A 9,379-nucleotide genomic window follows, 5' to 3' on the forward strand; every position below is an offset into this window, starting at 1 on the left:
TGTGAGCCACCATGTGGTTGCTGGGAATTGAACTCAGGACCTTTGGAAGAGCAGGCAATGCTCTTAACCTCTGAGCCATATCTCCAGCCCAATTATTCGTATTGTATATAGTTTTACTATGTTAGAGTTAAAAACCCTTCCTTTTTATTTAGACAAAAGGGGGAAATGTTGGGAGATATTTGTTTCTGCTGATTGCTGCAAGACCACCAATAGAGTTTGACCTAGGTTCAGAAGACAGAGTCCCCATTCAGCAGACCGGAGTGGACCATAGAGTTTCCTGACAGACTCAGAGGGAGATAGAAGGGTACACAGAAGAGCCGGGAGATTTCATGCTCTCTTCAGCCCAGGAAGTGTGAGGAGGGCAAGTGTTGTGACTCCATCACTCTATGGACCTCTCAGGCTTATTCCCTGATATTTACTTCAAAGCTTTATTTTTTAGTTAAAAGAAAAAGAAATCGCAATGCATTTACATCCAACACCCCTGAGAAAACAGTTTCCCTTACCTGGACAAAAGACATGGACTCCAGAAGACTTTCACCATGCACTCGGACTTGGGGATATCTTGTTAAGACAAAGATTTGGGCTGGCAGATCCAGATGGGGTCTACTCCTAGATGCTGCTGATGCTGCTGGTCCCTGACCACACTCTGAGGTACAAGAAACTGGAAAGTTGTACTTTTTAGGGCTGCCCATCACCTAAAAGGAAGGGAAAGCTGCCGGTAAGTGGAGGCTGTGATCTGGAAGTTGTACATCATGAGGTTTGGTAACTGAGGTGTGCAACATTGCAGCAGCACTGAGTAAGGAGAGCCAAATAAGTCTCCCAGCCTTGTAGAGCAGGTCCAGTTCTGACTGACCCCATGCACACTGTCACACTGGACAAATTCCACCCCCACCCCCACCCCAAGCCTCACACTGTGTTGAATGAGCTGCGGGCTGGCATTTGTGCTACCCTGCTAGCCGCCTTGCTAGCTTATGCCCCGAAATAACAACACACAAATTGTATTCATTTAAACACTGCCTGGCCCATTAGCTCTAGCTTCTTACTGGCTAATTCTTAACATATTGATTACCCATTTCTATTAATGTGTGTAGCACCCCAAGGTGCGCTTACCAGGAAGACTCTAGCCTACGTCCATCCTGGGTCGGAGCATCATTGTGTCTGCCCCAGAGAGGAGAGCTATCGAGTCTGAGCTTACTTACTTCCTCTTCCTCCCAGCATTCTGTTCTGTTTACTCTGCCTACCTAATTTTCTGTCCTATCAGGGCTAAGGCAGTTTCTTTATTTAACCAATGACCTTCCTCCATCAACACCGCACAGTGGGCATTGTAACACCAGACACCCATGTTTCTGCATTGTTCTGGATCTTGGACCCAGTGACTACATGCAACAGACTCCTCATGCAATGGGACTGCTTATTGACATGACCATAGCACCTGCCAAAGGATCTGCTGACTTACAAGGATTCTGTTTCTAGGAACCTTTTGGCTTTGGGACAGCATTGCATGAAGCCTGGTTCTCCTCCCAGTCAGTATGTAGCTGGGGATGACCACATGGAAGCTATTTTGTGTTATTTAGTCATTCAGTGGATGGGTACAAGTAAGAGGCTTTGAGCTTCTACGTGGACTGAAGAACAGCAGCTTTCTGGGAGAATTTGGGCTTCAGAGAACTGACTGATATTTTCTGTGTAGAATCCAGATTGTAGAAGTCAGGAATGAGGGGAGGCCTGAATCTCACCTCCATCTCCCAAGACAAATTCCTCTTCATTGCTATCCCTCCCTCCCCCACATCCTCCTCAACCCAGAGTCTGAGGAAGAGATACAGAAAATTCCCACACCCCACAGCTGTCTCTTCTTCCTAAGAGCCTCTTGAGGATGGCCACTTCAGTACGCAGCTCCTCCCTCTTACCTGAAGATAGCCTTCTGCCCTGGCCACAGGGCTTCCATGCAGCCTCAACCACAAGTACCAGCTGTCCTGAGAGGGGCAAGGGGCCAAGCAATTCCAGCTCAACTTGGGCTGAACTTCTGGAGTTTAAAATAAAGTCTAAGTATTTTGTTTGTTTGTTTTCATAGAAGATGGGGAAAGAAAAGGGAGACTATGCCCTTGACCTTCCCCAGGCCAGAGGCACAACTATCTGGTAAAAAAGAGATGTCACCCACCAAAAAACTATGATTCAGTATGTTTCCCCCAACTCTGCTCCAGGTACAAGGTATTTTAGATACCATCTGAGTCTGAAAGCTTCTTGGAACTAACAGCTATTTGAAAACACCACCAGGGGGCTGGAGAGATGGCTCAGAGGTTAAGAGCGTTGCCTGCTCTGCCAAAGGTCCTGAGTTCAATTCCCAGCAACCACATGGTGGCTCACAACCATCTGTAATGGGGTCTGGTGCCCTCTTCTGGCCTGAAAGGCATACACACAGATAGAATATTGTATACATAATAAATAAATAAATATTTAAAAAAAAAAAGAAAACACCACCAGATAGCAGGGTAGGGTAAAGTCAGATGATGTCACTTCTGTATTATATTGCAAAATGACTAGATGTGCTCCCACTGGCTAGAGTCCCAGTTACCAGTGCCATCCCTACTGTCCTTGGGCTCTCAGGTCCTCAGTGGCCATTCATCTTCATCCTCCTGGAATCCCTTGAGCCATCTTCTGCCAGCTGTGGAAATCGAGTGATCCAGGCTAGACGCCACTGGCTCATTGGGGTATCCTCGGCTGTGCTTTTTTTCTCCCAGGAGAATACCCCAGTGGTGGTGTCTGAACCAGGGACTCTGGGACCTACTTTCCCTGCCTGGAGCGCCCCCTAGTGTTACTCTTAAATCTTCATCTCAGGGTCCAGACAAAGATGAAAACAACTTTTCTCTCAGCATAGTCTAGAAGTGAGGGCAGGAGCCGGAGTCTCCACTTTGAGCTTGTTGCTGGGGATTATCATAAGCCTAGAACAATGACCGGCCTTAACTAATGCTGAATAACTACTGGGGAACCTGATTTATCTAACAATCCTGAGGCAGGTGCTATTACTACCCCCTACACACACACACATACACACACACACTTTAAGAAAAGGAACCTAAGATATGGAGAGGTTGAATAATTTTTATAAGGTTACCATGGGCGGGATTTGAACCCAGTGAGTTTGGATCCAAAGTCTATGTATTGTCAGGGAGAGTAGGTGCCTACTCCAGTAAGCTTTTTTTTTTGTTTTGTTTTGTTTTGTTTTTCGAGACAGGGTTTCTCTGTGGCTTTGGAGCCTGTCCTGGAACTAGCTCTGTAGACCAGGCTGGTCTCGAACTCACAGAGATCCGCCTGCCTCTGCCTCCCGAGTGCTGGGATTAAAGGTGTGCGCCACCATCGCCCGGCTCCAGTAAGCTTTTTAATTTGGAGGCTTCTTCGTTATAGCAGCTTGGATATATACCTTAGCATACCCCATCTCTGCCACCAGAGAAACCAGGCAGGCATTCCCACCCCCAGACCCAGAGTGTGAACCCCTCTGAGACCAGGGAATAAGCAGGAAGGCTCCTGAGGAAGCTTCCTAGGGACAGAGAGTTCCCATTGGCTCCATTTGTTTTTGTTTGGGTTGTACATTATTAAAGCCAGAAAGAGGCAGGCAGTGGTGGTGCATGCTTTTAATCCCATCACTCAGGAAGCAGAGGCAGGCAGAGCTCTGTGAGTTCAAGGCCAGCCTAGTCTACAGATTGAGTGCAGGATGGCTGGGCTACACACAGAGAAATGCTGTCTCGAAAAACAAAACAAAGCCAGAAAGTCTACATCCTAGTTGGCTCCCCAGTCCCTGCATCACCTCTGCTTAACTGCAAGGGTCTCTGCCCTCCATAGGGTCCGCACAAATTCTCCCCATCCCAGGTCACAGGCTCACTTCAACCCAGTGAGAACATTGTTGTAATAAGAGCGGCGGGCTAAGTTCCTGGCACCCGGCCATCTGCACGGCTAGCTTTATACCCAAAATAATTACACGGAAACTGTATTCTTTTAAACACTGCTTGGCCCATTAGTTCTAGCCTCTTATTGGCTAATTCTCACATCTTGATTAACCCATTTCTAATTTCTAATAATCTGTGTTGCACCATGAGCTGGTTGCTTACCAGGGAGATTCTTGTTTTTTTGTTTTTTTTGTTTTTTTTTTTTTACCAGGGAGATTCTTAACCTGCGTCTGTGTCGGGTGGGAGAATCATGGCGACTGCCTGACTCGGCTTCTTTCTCCCAGCATTCTGTTCTGTCTACTCTGCCTACCTAATTTTCTGTCCTATCAGGGCCAAGGCAGTTTCTTTATTAATCAATGAAAGTAACACATAGACAGATAACCCTCCTCCATCAGAACATGACCCTTCACTACTTCCCTGGAGGACAGGGTTCTGTGGTTTCTCCAGTAGTCTGCCACATAGCCATCAGGTGGCCTTCTCCTGTGCGCGCAGTGGGCTAGAAAGAAAAGGAGGAGCTGGGAGGCCGAGAAACCCACACATGCCCATATGGAGAGATGAAAGCATGGATCCGCCTGTCCTCTAACCTGAGGTGTGCTTGCTGTCCCCAGAACCCACTACTCAGGGCCAGAGGAGGCATTCCTGGGCTTCCCATCACCCCAGCCCTGCGTGTGGTGGTGAACTGTGTTTTTGTAAAGCACCCTGCTGAGCCTTACTCCTGAGATTTTAATTACTGTCCTCTCACGGGTGAGGAACTGGGACTCAGGCTGGGCACTATGACACCAGACCGAAATCCCAGCACTAGGGAGGCTGAAGCAGAATGACTGGGACTTGGAGACCAGCCTGGGCTACGCAGCAAGATCCTGTTTCTAATCAAGAACAAGAAACGGATCTGAGGCTCGGAGAGACGAACTGGAGAGCTACAGACTTAACCCCAGTAGCAGAGTGGGGTGTAAGCCATGGGGGGGGGCGGGTTCACTGGTGTGCATAAGAGCTGGAAAAGCAGGAATTTGTAGGAACACGGAACAGTGAGAGGGCTTCCCAAGAAAATGGCCAAGAATGAATTAAAAGGCAGAGGTCCAGGGTTGTATTTCACACAGCCAGATAGAAAACCTTCCAGGCTAAAAACAAGTGAAACTAGTTACGACTAGTCCTAACAAGATAAACCTGAGTGCTGAGAGAGTGCAGAAAGACCAGAGCTTTGGTAGATATCTGGAAGGAACTTGCAAACTTCTCAAAAGGTTTTTCTTTCCAACTGCGGAGAAAGAGCTGACTCCTCCGTGCACCGGGAAAGCGAACCAGCCAGTGCTAACCAAGCTACAGGATCGATGGCTCAGCTGTGAGATAGCAACATATCAAACTCCTCCCATAGAACAAATAAATTCAATGATTTGTAAAAATAGTTTTTAAAAATTGGGAAAGAGGCCATATGTGGTGACTCACGTTTTTAATCCTAGAACTAGGGAGGGCAGAGGCAGGAGGATCTCTGTGAGTTCGAGGCCAGCCTGGTTTACTACAGAGATATTTCCAGGACAGCTAGGGCTGTTGCACAGAGAAACCCCATCTTGAAAAAAAATAAACAAAGAAAGAAAGAAAAGAAAAGAAAAATTGGTCGCCATGTGTGGTGACCCATATTTTTAAGGCAGGGGTAAGTGGGCCTTTGTGAGTTCAAGGCCAGCCTGGTCTGTGTAGAGTCCCCAGCCAGCCAGGGCTACACTGACAGACCTTGACTCATGAGTGAAGAAACACTGGAAAAGGAGCCAGGGGTTATATGTGCCCATAATCCCAGGCTTCAGGAAATAGAGGCAAAGGGATCTGGAGTCCCAGGCCAGCCAGGACTACATAGATCCTGTCTAAAAGCAAAACCAAACCAAACAGAATTGGAAAATGGGTAAGGAAGGACCCTGTCTCCATCCACATCAGGGACATTTTTCAGTGTTATTCCCAGTGATCTCTTTCTGTGGCTCTGGAGTTGGGTCCTGGAGTCCAAAGTTTCTGAAGCTCAGATTAGCACTGGAATGAGCCTGTCTGCTGCTCCTCCAGGGTGGTGGAGGGGGCAGGGTGTGTCTTATCTCCTGCTCCTCCATAGGGGGAGGGGTACAAGGTACGTGCTGTCTCCTGTGCCTCCACGGTGGAGGGACAAGGTGTGTTCTGGTTCCAGTGTACTGATTCCAAAGACACCAGGTCCGTACCATAGAAACCATAGAAACGCAGGGAAGGTCCTAAGAGGAAGGTGGAAACTGTGGAGGGAAGACAGAATCTTTTCATCGTTTTCCCTGCCTAAGGCCTGAGGCTCAGGACTTATTTCTGCTGGCCGAAAAGAACACAAGATGCCCACTATAATTTGATATTCTGGTCATCACCTTCTAGAACTTGGCTCTGAACACAGTGAGCGGGACCAAAGTGCCACAGAGCTCTGGGACCTGTTCACAGACATTGAACATCAATCCTCATGGAAGGTTGTCACAAGATCTTAGGTCACAGTGCCCCTCCTGTCACACACATGCACACTCTGTCTTCCATCTCTCTTCAATAGGGACAGACCCAGAAGGACAAAGACCCACAGTGACTTAACAGACTACTTCATTCCATACCCGCCCCAGGCATCCAGCCCACCCTGGAGCCCTGTGTCTCCTAATGCACAGGCCTGGAGAATACCCTGCAATGCAGTGGGGCCAAATCTCAAGGGTGGGACCTTGGTGAGGGTAGCTGTGCAGGGACACTGAGGAAGTGTTACTGGATAGTGGCCCTCTGGGTCAGTACGTGTGGGGTGTGGTGTACGGGTTACTGAATACATACATACATACACACTTGACAATAAAATTGTGTCTGTTCACTTTGTACAGAAATTGCTAACCTTTCCAACCATGTTGGCACACTGTTAGTTGGGCATAGTAGGGCCAGCAGTAGAAGAAGAAAAGAGATATGGTGAATGAAAGATTGGCGCCGAACTCCGAGACATTGCTTTCCTGCGCAAACTCATGAAGTCTGTGAGGCCTTTCTTTCTGTTTGGAAAAGGGTCCTCTTTTGTAAAATTAGAGGTATGTCTAAGACCGTAGATCTGGACATTCACAGTCTTGTAGCGCGGTGGCCCAAGCAGTGCCAAATTATGACCAGCAGAGGGAGCTCTTGCCTAATCTTTCTGAGGCAGAGGCGGGCGCCCGGATCCGGATTTAGGGATTTAGGGTCTTTGTTACCAGAGCCGGGCCTGATTGCAGAAGGAATCAGTAAAAGAAGGGAACTTTAGGAACGAAGAACTTTCCCTTTGAGCGCTCAACTGCAGGAGGAAGTTGTCTTTTCCCACTGTCCAAGAAGAACCTCGCCTTTGTTGTTGTTTTAGGGTTTTGTTGTTCGGGTGGACCCCTGGCTCCAACTAATATTCAGTACTGAAAGTGAGTTCCCCACACCTGCGGGTTCCAAAGGAAGGCCCGAAGAAAGATCTAGTTATTCCTTGCTGAAGTGCCTCTTAAAGTGCTAGGAAGAGGCAGCGACAGTTGCTCAAATAAGAGCTTTTGTTTTGAGCTTGGAGCCACGACTACGTGGGCTCGCAGGTTCCAGACAAGGTACGGGAACCGAGAGGGTGAAGGGCGCTTGCTGCTGAGTGTCTCCACAAATGCCGCTAGGTGGCACTCAAAGCCCGCGTCATGGCAAAGAGCGGGTTTTTAAAGGGGCGGGCTGGAGCGACTTTGAAACCCTAGAGGGACAGGAGCCAGGGCCGACGACACTGCCTTCCGAAACAGAAGGACCGCCTGGCTACGTGGAGGATCAGAAAGCAGCCTTCGTCCGTTAAGCAGAGACTTTCACCGCCGAGGTGAAAGGGGGCTCAAGACATACAAGACGGGAAATGAGAGGCCCAGACTTCGCGTAGGACTGGATTCTTGGTCTGTCATCAAACCACCTGCCTCTGGAATTTATGGATTCCATCCTAAGGCCCTGTCGAAAGAATTCTTCGGATCTCTGTCTGAATTTGAAGGGGGCGCAATGCACATATCCACCTGCTTTCTGCAGCTAGGCTCTTCCACCCCGCCCCTGCTTCTAAGGAAGGTGGGAAGGTGAAAAGGTGGGACTCACCCAGCAGTCACTGGGCCCCCTTCTTTGCACTTCCTTTGGACATCCTAGCATTCCCAATCCCAAGAAAGAATCTATTCCAAACTTAGAACTGCTCCCAGAATGAGGAAATGGACCCTAAATGTCTTCTAGGCCCTCCCAGGGCATCTGCGGGAGCTGGCTATTCTTTGCCCTTCCAGGGACGACCCTGGATTCCCTGCAGCCTGTAATTGGAGCGACTCTGCCTTCAGCCTTTCTCCGTCTTCTGAGGCTTGACCCAAAGCGTTCCCCATCCCTTCCCACTCCTTCTCACTTTGTAATTTTTTAGTTGAACTAGGGACAGGAAGACCGCCAGAAACAATGTAGCCTCGTGGTCATCAGGGCATTCTAAAAGCTGCTGACCTCACAGGTTTAAGTGACCATCTCCTTAGGGAGACTGGAACCCACCGCTTCTCCTCCAGAAACAGAGTGGCAGTTACAGGGGGAATTCTCATGGAGAGAGAAATTAGTCTCAAGCTGGCAAGGTGCTTCCCTGGTGGCCCATGCCCTGCCTGCTCTAGGGACCTTAGCAGCAATCCCCTGAACTCAAGAGCTGTCAGGTTTCTAGAAAGGGAATCTGCCAAAGTCTGGGTCTCCTGGCACTGAGGCTCCATCCTCAAACCTGCTGACCATAGGTACCAGTTCCAAGAGCTTGGGACCCAGCCTCTGCCCAGAAGGTGGCCCTGGAAGCAAAGAGTCCAAGGTGGAAGAAGTGAGTGGTAGGGTATCTGTCTCCCCAGGGTGTCCCACTCACCTTGCAGCTTGGCACTGGCTTCCTCCAAGGCCTCCGGAGGAATGGAGCCCACCCTGGAAAGTCCCCACCTCCTCCCTTGAGGCCGGAGATATTAGTGCTGCTTGATCAGACCTCATTTCCTGCGAAAATGGAAACATATCCAGGGTCCTTAATAAAGTGAATGACGAGGCTTCGAGTGTAATTGGGCTTCTGTTTGGTGGCTATTTCCTTAAACTGACAGTGGAAAAAATAAAAACCCATGGCATCCAGATGTAATTATGTGGCTATCAGAAGTACAGGGTATGCCCCGTGAGGTGGCACAGAGCCCAGCCCTGGTATAGTGGAGACAGGCACAGCTCTGTGAGTTCAAGGACAGTCAGGATTACATCGTCTTTAAGAGAAAAATAATGAAGCAAGTGGTAGCAAACGCCTTTAAACCCAGCACTTGGGAGGCAGAAGTGGATGGGTCTCTGAGTTCAAGGCCAGCCTGACCTACAGAGTGAGTCCTAGGACAGCCAGGGCTACACAGAGAAACCCTGTCTTAAAAAAGAAGAAGAGGAGGAAGGAAAAGAAGAAAAGAGGAGGAAGAAGGAGAAGAAAAGAGGATGAGGAGGGGAAGGAGGAG

This window comes from Microtus ochrogaster, chromosome 8 (genome assembly GCF_000317375.1).
Source record: "Microtus ochrogaster isolate Prairie Vole_2 chromosome 8, MicOch1.0, whole genome shotgun sequence".
Lineage (NCBI taxonomy): Eukaryota > Metazoa > Chordata > Mammalia > Rodentia > Cricetidae > Microtus > Microtus ochrogaster.